Below are 14,762 nucleotides of genomic sequence, written 5' to 3'. Positions count from 1 at the left end.
GTAGCTCCGCAATAAAAAATCCACTCACTTTCAGTATGACCCTTCAAATTTTTTGCCATGCACACAATATGGGTGTTTTCAAGGGGTGCAAAATAATTAGGACTAACAAAAGGATTTTTCGAAACTGGGGGGTTAGTTTTGTATTTTCGGCTTTCAGAGGATTCAATTGCATAGACAAAACATTTTGGGGCAAATTATGTGATTTATCGGATCTGGGGGACTTATGTGCAATGGGAAAAGCTGGATGGGGTATATTTTGACATTTTGGGGAACTAAGGGACTGATGTATAAACACAAAATGGGGGTTAGGGTTAAACAACCCTAACCCGTTACCTCCGAATAGTCCGTCGTTCCTCCTAAACTCGGTGATTGCTGCCTCCCCAATTGCTCCGCCTCTGTTCTCCGGCCATCCTTGAGCGTCGGCGGCCTCTTGTTTGCCCGCTCCGATCGCCGGGAATGTGCCCCATCCACTTTCGGTTACACCGATCGCCAATCTTGCTTTAGCCTTTTGGTTCTCATCCCACCATTCCGGGAATCCAACAAGAAGGAAACACGATTCCTTCGTGTGTTTGTGTTTTCCACAGTATGAGTACCACAATTTTGACTTGTCTTGTTTGAATGGCCGGGGATTTGGGGCGGTTGGTGTGCCGAGGCGATGCGGCGGTTGTCCACTCCTCTGCTGGTTGCGGGCCGCGAATCCGATCTCGATCCCGCCCGATGATGATGTATCGTTGGTTGCGACGGTGGATTCGATGGTGGTTGCTGGCATGACCCTAAGCCGGGCAGTCTCCCTCTTAATCCAACCGTACGCGGCCTCGGCTGAGGGCCACGGTTTGTCTTTGAGCACCTCCCATTTCATTTGGTCGTACCTCGGGTTCAGGCCGGTAAGAATTTTGAAAAGCCGCCGTGTTTCAATGTATTTTCAGAATTGTCTGATTCCTTTGCACAACACGTGACGGGTTGTTCTTGGCACTGATCCACGTCTATCCATGTTCCATGTAAGTGCCGCCAATATGTTTCAAGGCTCTGTTCTCCTTGTTTAACATTTTCTGCCTTCTCCTCTAGATCGAACAGTAGGAAGGGATCGGACGTGCTTTCGAACGTCACGGCTAGGCTTTTCCATACGGCCTCTGCCGTTTGGTGATGGGCGAAATCGATGACGATATCAGTTTCGATGTTGTCTAGAATCCACGAGAAAACGATTAAGTCCGTTTCCTCCCACTTCGTATAACCGGCCGTTCCTCGTTCGGGCGGTGGCGGGTTGCCGTTGATGTGTCGGAGTACACTCCTACTCCCGATCTGAATTTTCATGAGCCGCGCCCATATTGAGTAATTTGTTCCATTGAGCTTCACGGCTATGGTAACATTCTTACTCACTCTCAGTTTGTGGTCGTCTGGGAGATTTGGTTTGGTTTCGGTTTCTTTGGTTCCATCCTCGGCCATGACTTGGTTTTTGCCTTAGGTCGGGAAAGGTTTATTGGGCTAAGATGATGTTTTTTTCCGAGCGTTTGCTTTGATGCCATGTTGAAATGGTTTATTCTTTTCATTCAACTTAAGATCAATCGTGCATTACATCAATCTATATAGGAGGGAGGCTATACAAAATAAGGTAAGATCTACCCTAATTCTAATTACCTTATTCTCGGTAATTTACAATCAATTCCATATCTCCACAATTATTTGCACTTCGATTTGATTCCCATAATCTTCTCACATTGATTTACTTGATTTCTTTCCAACAATACCATTGGAAAGCCAATCTCTCTATTGTAGTACGTACATTTTTTCGTATCATATTTTCTGTTGTATTATTGTATGTATGTAAAAAAAATATTAAATAATGGCAATGTATATTTGTCTTTAGCTCTATAAATGAATGGCTCTTACACTTTTTTTAATGATTGGGATATAAATCTATCATCTTAGTGTTAAATATAGGATACAGCAACTTTTTCTCTACGAGTAGACGAGTTCACACGAAATAATGCTTTCTTTTATGATTCTAATATTCTATATAGTAGGAGTATAAAGTAACTTTTAATGAAACTTAATTAGAGACATATGGGTTGGTTTAACTTTATAGGGTTTTTTCTTTCCTTAAATGTGTGTAATATCCCCAATATGTATGTCTGTATATCACAAGTTGTTACTATTAATTTGAGCTATTCTCACATTAGGGCTTTTTATCGTTGAAAATTAAATAAGTAACTAGGATGGTGAGTGATTGAGGAGAACAATCTTCTCACATTCAAAGCTTTTTGGGTTTTACTATTATGAAACCACAATTATCGACCTCATATAAAAACTTTACTTATATCAACTTCACCTACTACAATGATTAACTCCAAAGGAAGCTAGTAAATGTGGAATCCTGATTTGAGTGTTGACAGTGAGTGATATATAAACAAATGCATAAACATGCTAGCATTTGCCACTATTCTTGGACGATATTTTTCTCTTAATATTTTATATAAAGATTAATTATTATCCTCAAACTTTCAATCATAATTATTACCCATGAGGACTGAAGAATCATGTATTTTTATCGCAATGGATGTTTCATAAAATTTTATATATTTATTGGCGAACGTAATGTGAATAAATAAACTAAGTGTTGTTCAGCTACTACCACTAATTCTCCGTTCTTAAAGAATATGCACTTTGGGTTCGGCACGGGTTTTAATATAAATTTGGTAAAGTAAGAGAGAGGTAGAGAGAAAAAGTAAATAAAGTGTTATTAGTGGAGAATGAGTCACACCCTATTAGAGAGAAAATAGTTTCCAAAATTAGAAAGTGCATATTCTTATGGGACGGACTAAAAAGGAAATAGTGCATATTTTTGTGGGACGGAGGAAGTATATAATTATATGTTTAAAATTTGTGAAATTATTTTAAATGAAAAAGGTGGCTATGACTAGTTATTATATGATTATAGATTCAATCTCATGAACCAAATATAATGGTGTTTAGGGGCGTAGCCAATGTATTGGCAGGTGGGGCATTTGCCCCTCCTCAAATTATCCCACATACATATATTTATCTATACTTTCATTACAATAAAGATATAATGCACAATTTATTCACTAAATGTCCCTCCTTAAATTCTTAAAAAATTTCTCTAAATATATTTTTGCCCATCTTGAGACTTTATCCTAGCTCCGCCCTTGAGGGTGTTGATTGTAATGGCTTATTATGATGTGATTATCCATTTAAGATTAAATTGTGAAATTATTTTTTCAGAATGACTATGAGTTTTATCATATGATTATCCATCTAGGATTAAATTGTAATATTAAATCTCATAAACTAAATATAATTAGATATAATATTTAAAATTGAACATGGCCAATATATATTTAATCATTGTGAGATATAATTTTTAAAATCAAGCATGTCCAATATATATTCAATTATAAGATATAATTTTCCAGACCGAACTAATAGTCAAGGATTAATCTCTTTGATCTCTTTTAGATAATTAAACCAAAAATGTGGAGCACTATTTGCCATAAAAATGAACTTAGAGACTCATGGTTGCGCTTGTTCATTAAAATACTGTTTTAAAGTTGAATTTACAGGGGCTCCTATAGACTATAGTCATATGACTCATATATAGATATTTTTATTTTCTGCTTCACGAAAAGGTGAGGATATATATATTTTCATAATCATGATTTCCACATGTTCGACTTTTGGAGTAAATCAAACACATTAATTAAATTGAATGATTCCCTTACTTTTGTATATTCTCTGTAATGTTGATGAGCTTTTAAGTTAAAGTCTCACAACCAGTGTGTCTGTTTTATCAAAGCTATGTGAAGGTCGATCTTGTAAATTTATTACAGTATAACTTATTGTTCATATATATATTAATGATTCTTCTATGTTAATCTTTAATAAGATATTATAGTATTTATCTCTTAAGGAGTTCTACATAACAAACTGATTAAAAATTACGTCCATATTCATTGAGCATCTATGATAGTAACATTTTAGTTATGATTAACAAATTATAATAATAAATTGATAAAATTTAATAGAAGACAATAATTAGTAATTAAATATTTAAAAATTATGATTAGAATAATCAATATTAAAATATTATTTAGTGCTCAATTTCAGCTGTTGTGAGTTGCTTTATTTTAAGTTATACTTATCAAAGTCCCTATTTATCATTGAAAACTAAAAAATTCAAACTTTTGAAATATATATTGACATATCAACCACATCCATCTCTTCACGTCAAACTAAAGCAAGGCCAAAAGGGTCAAAACCTCCCAAAACCATTATCTAATTGCAGATTAAACCATAATTTTATTAATTAACATTAAAATTTATAAGGTTAACTTCAAGGTCGTTGGACAGTTGCACCAAATTATTAGGAGAGTCGTTGCACTCAAATGATCATATTGCTTACAACTTAAGTGATCAATCATATAGTACTACTATTATTTATTTTTGGTTTAGTTTTCCCCAATCAAAGTTAAATAATTATTATAAATATTACTACTAATTTTTATGCCTTCAATAATTTTGGTCGGCCATTTTTATAATATTATGATTATGATATGCACATAAAGTCAAAACAAGCTTTGAAATTCTAGAATTTCATGAGATTCCACTCAACTTTTCTTTAATCTAAATAATTTTGTTTTCATACCTATATGTCAATTCAGTACTATAGTATCATCTTTGAAATTGGGCCCAAACTTATGGGCCTTGAAATTAAATTAAAAAATGGGCATGTTTAGTTATTAAGTGAACATTGGGCTGAAAATACTTGTTTCAACTGATTTATTTGAGTCGTCACCTCCGGCTCCGCTGCAATCGAGTCGACGCGCCACCACCACCTCCGGTCTCGGCCTTATCCCATCAGCCGCCCCCCCCCCTGACCCTGCTTGAGGTTGGTTATTTGACTCAAATTTGGGGTTTAAAGCTCAATTTTTTTGGTGTGATGTAGAGCTCGGATATCTTTCTGTTTGTTTTTATCTGCGAGATTGTGAGGATGTGAGTGATGCTGAAATTGATTGGTGAGGTTGTTGGATGTTTTATGCACTGTTATATGAGAAGTCATTTATATGAAGTTCACTGCACACAACATGTTCGATGAAATGCTCGTTCAGTGTATATATTTTTAATTATGTTAATTTCGATTATGTGATTGACCTATCCAATTAGCCGAGCCTGTCGATCGAGTAACTGAACATCCCGATCGGTGTCGGCTACAGCTGCACCAAGTTATTTTTTAGAGAGCGTTGCATTCAAATCAGTTAAATGATCATAATGTGTCGGCGTATATTTCTTTTTGGTTTAGGCTATCCCCATTCAAATATCAAATGAGATTGCAAAGAATAATTTTATATGCCTTCAATGATTTCGGTCGGCCATTTTTCTTAATTGTATGAATCTTTATTGTTATGGTAGTTTTTTTTCCTATGAAATGCAAACGAAAATCATCTGATCAGTATAGTTTCCTATTTGCGAAGTATTAGAGACTATAGAGAAACCAAAGGCAAACATGTATGGAAGGATACAAGAATTCCGTGATAAAAGTGTAATCTTTAGTGTATCTGTGTTTTTCTCATTTGAGATGCTGCAAATTTTGGCTGCTGAAGTTAATTTTCTAATTTCTGGTTGCCCTAAAATCTGAAGAGTCTGATTTTGAGCCATAAAAATGGGAGAGAAGAAGAAGGCAGGTGCTATGTTGGTTCGCCTTGTGTCGGCAGCTGGAACTGGATTCTTCTATGTCGTGAAGAAGACGAAGAGGCTCCATACCAACAATATCAAGCTGGAGTTCCGAAAGTATGATCCACGTGTCAATCGCCATGTTTTGTTCACGGAGGCGAAGATGAAGTGAGTATGAACTCCTATTTGCAGGCACCATGTGCGTTTCTGCTTGCCTTTTGTTGTGAACTGATTATGCGGTTAGTTTTGAATTGAATAATGTTGGATTGATAATGCTATTTGTTTGGATAGAAAGTCTTGGAATCGTGTTTCCAATAATACCGTTTGAAGTTTAAATTTTAACGTAATACATTGATTAGGGTTGGAATCAAATGTGGCATCTGCTGGCTTTGGCATTGGCCTTTAAAGATTTAGCTGGGTTTTTACTTTCAATGCTGCTTGTAGTTTATTCTTGATTTATTGATATTCCCATGTCCACCATCGGTTCTTATTAGGCCTTTCAATCCCATTTGTTGTATTCAAGTGAAATTTCTAGTCAATTCGTGCATTGTGATTTGGCCTAACATCTATATTAGTATCATTGTTGATGAGGACCCTACCTACCAAAGTTCTTGGTTTGGATCTTATGATTTGGTTATTTCTATGTCCATAGTCAAGAACATGAATAATGTTTTGAACAAATGAAAGCTGAGTCATCATCCTTCATTTTCTTCTAGCGTGACTCTCTAATAATCAAATTGCTTGTAGATAAATCTAAAGGAGAATTGAATTAGTTTACAGATACAAGTTTCAATGTTTCAATACAAAGTTTGTTCCAACTTAATGAAAAACAATGGAAATATAAATTTCTGTTTGAAGAAGCTCAAATTTGTAAAAAAGAGCAAAAACGAAACAAAGATGTTACGAACGAAATTAGTCTGCGTGACTCAAATCATGCTTAGTCAGATTATAGTTTAGTAAATTCAATTTTGGTAATCACCCAAAACTCAAATGAATTTGCCATAATTGTTTCACATGGTTGCAACTCCATATTCTCTTCCTCTAAAATAAATTAGAGACAGGTTCATCCAATGTTAATTGCGGGCATCTCGATATTAAATCCCTAATCAAATCACCATTGCAGTGGACTTGAATAAATACTTTGAGGGATTAAAGATTGGAAAAAATTACTAGGAGTCTGGGTGAGGGGATAATAAACAAATAATGTACTAGTAGTGGTGACGGGAATTTGAATAACCCCCAATTTGATCGTTTTCAAGAGAATCTTTTGGCTTTGATTTTCATAACCTCTGCATAGTGTTCTTTTTTTTTTATCCCACATCGAGTTACAGAAAAACTGAAATGAGTTATAACAGCATCAACAATGGCGCCCGTCCCGGCAGAATTCCGATCGGCGTGCCGAAATTCCGCGGCGGACGTCCGCCATTGTGCATGGTATGCACGGATACGAAATTCCGCCGAGGACACCTCAGTTCCGCGGCGTTTACGCGGAATTCCGTCGCGACGCCGCGCGGACGTCCGCCATTGCGTTGACTCCCACGGACGTCCGCGCGGAATTCTCGTTTATTGCATTAAATGTTTTTTTTAAAATTTCTATAAATACGTCCCGTTGAACTTTATTTCATTCGCACCACTTGTATTAACGATTATCTCTCTCTACATTTCTTTTATATATCCGGAATGGCTGGTAGTGGTAGTGGTGGACATTATGAACACATGATGCGTCTGATTCATGCACGTGTGCGGGAATCAGCGGAGAGGGAGGAACAAGCGGCCTTGGCGCCAGCGGTACCTCGACCCATCTATCGTCGAACTATAATACCCCGGGACCACCTCGCTGCCCACGCTCGGTTGTATGAGGATTAATTTGCGCCGGAGCCACGGTTTGGGGAGAACCTGTTCCGGCGACGGTTTATGATGCATCGTCCGCTTTTTCTGCATATCATGGGCGCTTTGGAGCGTCGATACGGGTATTTCAAGGTGCGGGAGGATGCGGCTGGTAAACCCGGCCACACGCCGATTCAGAAGTGCACTGTCGCAATCAGGCAGCTGGCATACGGAGGCGCGGCCGACATGTTCGACGAGTACCTCCACATCGGCGAGACGACTGCCCGCGATTGCCTGAAGTATTTTTGTCAGGGCGTTAGGGAGATATTCGGGGATAGGTATCTTCGGAGGCCTACCCCCGAAGATTGTCAGGCTCTGCTGGATATGCACGGGAATTAGCTCGGGTTTCCGGGGATGTTAGACAGCATAGATTGTATGTACTGGGAATGGAAGAACTACCCCGCTGCCTGGAAAGGGATGTACACTACTGGTTTCAAGGCCAAGAATCCCACGATGATCCTTGAAGCGGTAGCTGACTACCGGCTGTGGACTTGGCATGCCTATTTTGGAGTAGTCGGGTCTAACAACGACATCAACGTCCTCCAGTCGTCGCCCCTTTTCAACGAGTAGTGCATGGGCATTGGTCCGGCCGTCAACTTCGTCGCCAACGGCAACCATCACAATATGGGATATTATTTGGCGGTGGGATATACCCTATGTGGCCCGTCTTTGTGAAGACGATCAGATGCCCAACAGATGAAAAGAAGATATATTTTGCGGGTCGCCAGAAGGCAGCGCGCAAAGATGTGGAGCGGGCATTTGGTGTGCTCCAGGCTCGATGGGCGACAGTGAAGGGTCCAACACGGCTGTGGTATGTTGACAGCATCGCCGACATCATGTACGCATGTATTATCATGCACAACATGATTGTCGAAGATGAAGGTCCATCACTGACTGATTGGACCAATGATGATGCTGGTGCTGCGGGTCCAAGCCACGGCGTGGCCACTAGCAATGTACGCATGGGGATACCCCATGACGATGTCGATCGAGTCTGTGCATTTGCCGACATGCGCCAAAGACAAGCCCATGTTCGGCTCCAGAACGATATTATTGAAGAAGTATGGCAGCGGAGGGGTCGTCGTTGATGTAGTTTTTAGTTTTTAATTATTGAAATGTTTTTTTTAATTTGGTGAAATATACTTTTCTTTTTTTATTTAATGGAATTTTTTTTCCCTATTTGTGTCGAAATTTTAATTCCGTAAATTGTTTAGTTCCGGAAATTGTTTAATTTGTGAATTTGTGGTTTTTTTAATTTTGGGAAGTCCTTGGGGATGTCAGCCACTGTGCAATGGGAAGTCCTTATGACGTGGCAGTGCAGTGGGAAGTCCGTATGACGTGGCAGGAGGTGTTTTTAGGAATTCCGCCAGAAATTATGCGCCACTGCTGATGCTCTGAAGTGAGTGATATGGGAGGGTGTACGCATGGGTTGTGGGGCCCGGTTACACGCGCTAGAGATTTAAACCTTAAACGGTTGTGGATTAGGTTGTTATGCCGAGGGTTTTTCCTCTTAAAAAAAAAACGTCCGATGTGAATAAAAAGGAAATTGTTAAAGACTTGGAAATTGTGAAACCTAAAAGCTGAGACTTAAGTGAAACCTAACATCCCGAGAATGTGGAAATTGTATGTATGTTTTCTGATTTCCATTCCCCAACGTCTAATTTCTCTTAGTAAATAATTTTAAATTTTATATTTTCGGTTCTTTGGTTGACATCTGCTTACTATGTGACCAGAAGGCAATCTTTGAAAGGTGAGTTACTTCCTCCGTATGCGAATAAGGGTTTCGTTTTTTCATCTTCATGCGTCCGCAAATAGGGTTACGGTTCATAATTACTATAACTGGTAAAAATGCCTCACTATCCACTAATTCATTTCATTCACTATCCACTAATTCATTCCATTCACGTATCATTTTAAACAAGTGAAGTGAGATTTATATTCCAATAATATCTTCCACCCACTTTCTTAACATTTTATAAATACGTGCCAGAAAGAAAGTTGACGGAAGTGTGGAATCTCCAAGTAAGTGCCCATATAGTAATTTACTTTGTATCCTTCATATTTTAGTGTCTAATCTTTGCTCTTATTTTTGCTATTCTATCATAGGTGGGACCATCATAGCCTAAGCACTAGAAATAACAAAGTAACAACTAAAAAAACAAACAATTGAACTTGGATTTCACTGAAGAACTCATATTCCTAACATTAGAGGCTTATTTTGAAACTAAAGGGTGTGTTTGGTTGGTCTGTTAGGCTTCCTAACTGAGTCATTTCTATGCTTAGCAGATGTGTCATTTAGCATTTCTTGATGGCCCGACTTTTGGGACAAGGCCCGGCGAAATAATCGTAATTCTTGAGTTAGGGAAACTTGACAATGTACCTCATTTACCATTTCTGTGTTGTTGCGTTACGCGATTTTCAGTGGAAATATCCCAAATTACCCCAGCTTCCCTATTTCCCCTTCAATTCACAATTCGAAACCAATGCTATTCTTTTCCTTCTTCGCGTCGGAGAAGACATACACGGTGACCCAAGGAGAAAGCTCTCTAAATCCGGCAAGGGCGGCCATATCAACGACGAGGTTAGGTTTTTCTCAATTTAGCTTCGACATATTCGTGTTTTCCATGGGTTCCGAATATGAATGTGACCCAAAATTCAATTATGAGATTCAGCAATAGATTATTATTAATACCACTTCCAGAAAATGTTATGTAATTTTGCATTTTGTCAAACTTAGATTTACACTTGTAGCATCAATTAATTGGATCTGTTAATATGGATGTTTATGTTTCCAATTTTTGTTGGTTTCATCTTGTATATGTGTAAAATGCATAAATACCAGTACTTGAAATTTTTGTAAAATTTTAGTGAATCCTATATATATGAATTTACACTCTATTCTTTGTCCAACTCTGTGTGAATGTGTATTTTTCCAATTTCTGAGGAAGATAGATTCAATGTTAAAAGAAAGTACATTGATTGAAATTTTCATTATTTTGTGCGAATTGTCGTGAATAAAGGAAAAAATTTCATCCACATTGCTTCTGTTTTGCTTTCACATGATGCCATTATGGCTTTATCAGCTGCCAAATTGAGGTTTGTGGTGAAATATTGTTTCCTTTCATTAACCCTTTATGTTTGAGCTTTCCTAAAATTATAGTATCTGATAATGATTCCATTTCAGCGGAGTAACGGATGCCTGAGTGGCAGGCAGCTATTGCTTCGAGTTTCACAAAGTTGGAATTGCTTGATCTAAGTGGGAATGTTTCAGTCTCTCTGGTACTGATAATTCAATAGCAGCAAATTATATGAATATGTTGATATGTTTTAGGGGAATAATGTTTAGTCTTGTTTTTAAAATTTGCTTAAAATAAATACTTCATCAGTGACAGTGGTCTTGTGATGATCTGCAATGTCTTCCGTGAAACATTATCAAAACTTCTACTTGCTCTTTGCCCCAACATCACCTCGAGTAATGATATATCCTGCATCCATGTGACTTCCTTTTCTGATAAAATGTTTCTCAAATCATTTTTGTTGGAACTCATTTTTATGCCTTCCTTGTCTGTAGGTGGCATTCTATTTGCTGCCCGTCCGGAACTTTTATGGACTGTGGAATGACCATATGTGATCCAAATTGTGATAAGTCCATTGACGAAGAGGATGTAGCAAGATGCACCTACAGAAAATGAAGTCGGATTAAATTTCTACACCAATACGACAACATTATTGAGTATTTGCGAGTTTAAATCCATATCGGTGCTTTGCTTTGATAAAGGGCTTCAGCCGATGAATTTACAAGATGTGGCGGCGTGGGTGACAAAATAAGGTGAAACTTTCTAATTAGAATGTATTAGGTCATTGGAGGGTATTATTTTAAATACAAAAAAATTTCATGGGTAAAAATGTCTTTTTCGTATCTCAGTATCATGGATACCAAACAACAGATGCGGTTTTTGTAACTTAAGAAAAAGATTTGAAAAAAAAACAAACTTATGAAAAAGATTATCATTTCTTGCTCAACACCATTTCTTAAGAAATGCAAACATATGAACCAAACTAGTCCTAAAAGATCAGTAGTATATCATTTGGAACAACTCAAGATCTAATTAGCATTGCCGTGTAAGAACATCAGTAATGACGTCCGTCTTGGCGGACGTCCGACCGGCGTGCCGGACGTCCGTAGCGATGTCCATGCGGATGTCTGCCATTGCAGAGATACGACGGACGTCAATGCGGACATCCCGATTTTTAATTTTTTTTGTTTAAAACTCTATATATACAGCTCGTTGAACTTCATTTCATTCGCACCACTTGTTTTAACAAGTTTCTCTCTCTCTAAATTTCTTTTATATATCCGTAATGGCTAGTAGTGGTAGTGGTAGTGGTGGGCATTATGAACACATGATGCGGCCGATTCATGCACGTGTGCGGGAGGCAGCGGATAGGGAGGAACAAGCGGCCTTGGAGCCGGCGATACCTCGACCCATCCATCGTCGATCTATAGTACCCCGGGACCAGCTCGTTGCACACCGTCGGTTGTACGAGGATTACTTCACTCCGGAGCCACGATATGGGGAGAACATGTTCCGGCGACGTTTTAGGATCCATCGTCCGCTCTTTCTGCGTATCGTGGGCGCTTTAGAGCGTCGATACGGGTATTTCAGGGTGCGGGAGGATGTGGCTGGTAAACCCGGCCACACGCCGATTCAGAAGTGCACTGCCGCAATCAGGCAGTTGGCATACGGAGGCGCGACCGACATGTTCGACGAGTACCTCCACATCGGTGAGACGACTATCCGCGACTGCATGAAGTATTTTTATCAGGGCGTTAGGGAGATATTCGGGGATAGGTATCTTCGGAGGACTACCCCCGAAGATTGTTAGGCTTTGCGGGATATGCACGGGAATCAGCACAGGTTTCCGGGAATGTTAGGCAGCATAGATTGTATGCACTGGGAATGGAAGAACTGTCCCGCTGCCTGGAAAGGGATGTACACTACTAGTTTCAAGGCCAAGAATCCCACGATGATCCTTGAAGCGGTAGCTGACTACCGACTGTGGATTTGACATGCCTATTTTGGAGTAGCCGGGTCTAACAACGACATCAACGTCCTCTAGTCGTCGCCCCTTTTCAACGAGCAGTGCATGCGCGTCGGTCTGGCCGTCAATTTCGTCCCCAACGGTAACCAGCATAGTATGGGCTATTATTTAGCGGATAGGATATACCCGATGTGGCCGGTCTTTGTGAAGACAATCAGATGCCCAACTGATGAAAAGAAGATATACTTTGCGCAACGTCAGGAGGCAGCGAGCAAGGATGTGGAACGAGCATTTGGTGTGCTCTAGTCTCGATGGGCCCCAGTGAAGGGTCCATCACGGCTGTGGTATGTTGATAGCATCGCCGACATCATGTACGCATGTATTATCATGCACAACATGATTGTCGAAGATGAAGGTCCAGCGCTGACTGATTGAGCCAATGATGATGCTGATGCTGCTGGTCCAAGCCACGGCGTGGCCACTGGCAATGTACGCATGGGGATACCCCATGACGATGTCGATCGAGTCCGTGCATTCGCCAACATGCGCCAAAAACAAGCTCATGTTCGACTCTAGAACGATATAATTGAAGAAGTATGGCAGCGGAGGGGTCGTCGTTGATGGAGTTTTTAATTGTTGAAATGTATTTTTTTTTATTTTGGTGTAATGTACTTTTCTTTTTTTTAATTAATGAAATTTTTATTCTGTATCCGTTTCGAATTTTTAATTCCGTAAATTGTTTAAATCCGTAAATTGTTTAATTTGTGAATTTTTATTAATGTGGGAAGTCCGTCAGGATGTTCTTAGGGATGTCCACCACTGTGCAGTGGGATGTCCGTATGACGTGGCATCCACAGTGGGAAGTCCGTATGACGTGGCAGGAGGTGTTTTTGGAATATACGCGGGGATGTCCGCCGGGACATCCGCACCACTGCGGATGTCCTAAGAGCATCTCCAATAGCGGCGAGCGCACCGGCTCGCCGATTTTTGGCGCTCGCCGGTCCGCTCGCCGAACTATTGCAGCCGGCGAGTACCAAATCGGCGAGCGCACGCCGATTCCCGAGCGCTCGCCGATCGGCTGGCCGCTATTGGAGGCTCCCGATCGGCGAGCAAAAATTTTAATTTTTTTTATGTAATGTTTTTTTATGAAACTCATTCTTGGTTGTTTCTCTTTTATAGAGACATCCGTGAATGTTTTATGTTCCACTTTCGATGTGGGACAAACTCATTCTTGGTTGTTTCTCTTTTATAGAGACATCCTTAAATGTTTTATGTTCCACTTTCGATGTGGGACAAACTCATTCTTGGTTGTTTCCCTTTTATAGAGACATCCTTGAATGTTTTATGTTCCACTTTCGATGTGGGACAAACTCATTCTTGGTTGTTTCCCTTTTATAGAGACATCCTTGAATGTTTTATGTTCCACTTTCGATGTGGGACAAACTCATTCTTGGTTGTTTCTCTTTTATAGAGACATCCTTGAATGTTTTATGTTCCACTTTCGATGTGGGACAAACTCATTAATGAGGATGTTGTAATGTTATTTTAATTTTAATGAAGTGTGTTTTTTTTAATGTACTTTTTTTAATTTAAATAATATTATTGAATTTTTTCGTATCTGTGTCGTAAATTTAATTCCGTATTTTGTGTGATTGTCAATTATTTATTTTATATAATTTTGAGTAATGTGGCTAGGCTATTGTTAAGTTATTGCTGGACTATTTGCTTGTCCTGATGATGTGGCAAGAGGATTTTTAATGCTGATGATGTGGCAGGAGGAGTTTGTGGCTGGGCTATGGCGGATCTATTGTTATTGTTGATGCCCTAAGTAACTTAGATCTATTGCACATTTTTAAAAAACTTTTCACTCAAAAGTTGCATTTATAAAAAAGTAAAAATATGATTATTTTATTATGGAGTATTCAACATTGAATAAAATTGTCGCAAAATATATGTTCCGGTATAGATTTACATTTTACGGTAGTGGATCGCCTATACATATATTCAATTGACAAAAAACAAAAATTGTAGGAGTAAAATACACATCACACGCGTGTATATATATACATACACAAATCCACGATCTGTATCTATCACCTTCTTCCCAATAAGGCATCACTTACCCAATTTGTCCCCTTTCTACTCCG

General features: G+C 39.0%; 1 long non-coding RNA gene across 1 annotated transcript; it reads left to right on the top strand.

Moving 5' to 3' along the window:
• The first annotated feature begins 9,746 nt into the window (after positions 1-9,746).
• LOC121799279 lies at positions 9,747-11,478 on the top strand. The gene is made up of 3 exons (XR_006050235.1): positions 9,747-10,153; positions 10,757-10,851; positions 11,144-11,478. It is a non-coding gene; the product is annotated as an uncharacterized LOC121799279 (long non-coding RNA).
• The last annotated feature ends 3,284 nt before the right edge of the window (positions 11,479-14,762 follow it).

The sequence above is a fragment of the Salvia splendens genome, chromosome 4 (assembly GCF_004379255.2).
Source record: "Salvia splendens isolate huo1 chromosome 4, SspV2, whole genome shotgun sequence".
NCBI classification, from domain to species: domain Eukaryota; kingdom Viridiplantae; phylum Streptophyta; class Magnoliopsida; order Lamiales; family Lamiaceae; genus Salvia; species Salvia splendens.
This window is presented reverse-complemented; position numbering and strand designations above follow the sequence as displayed.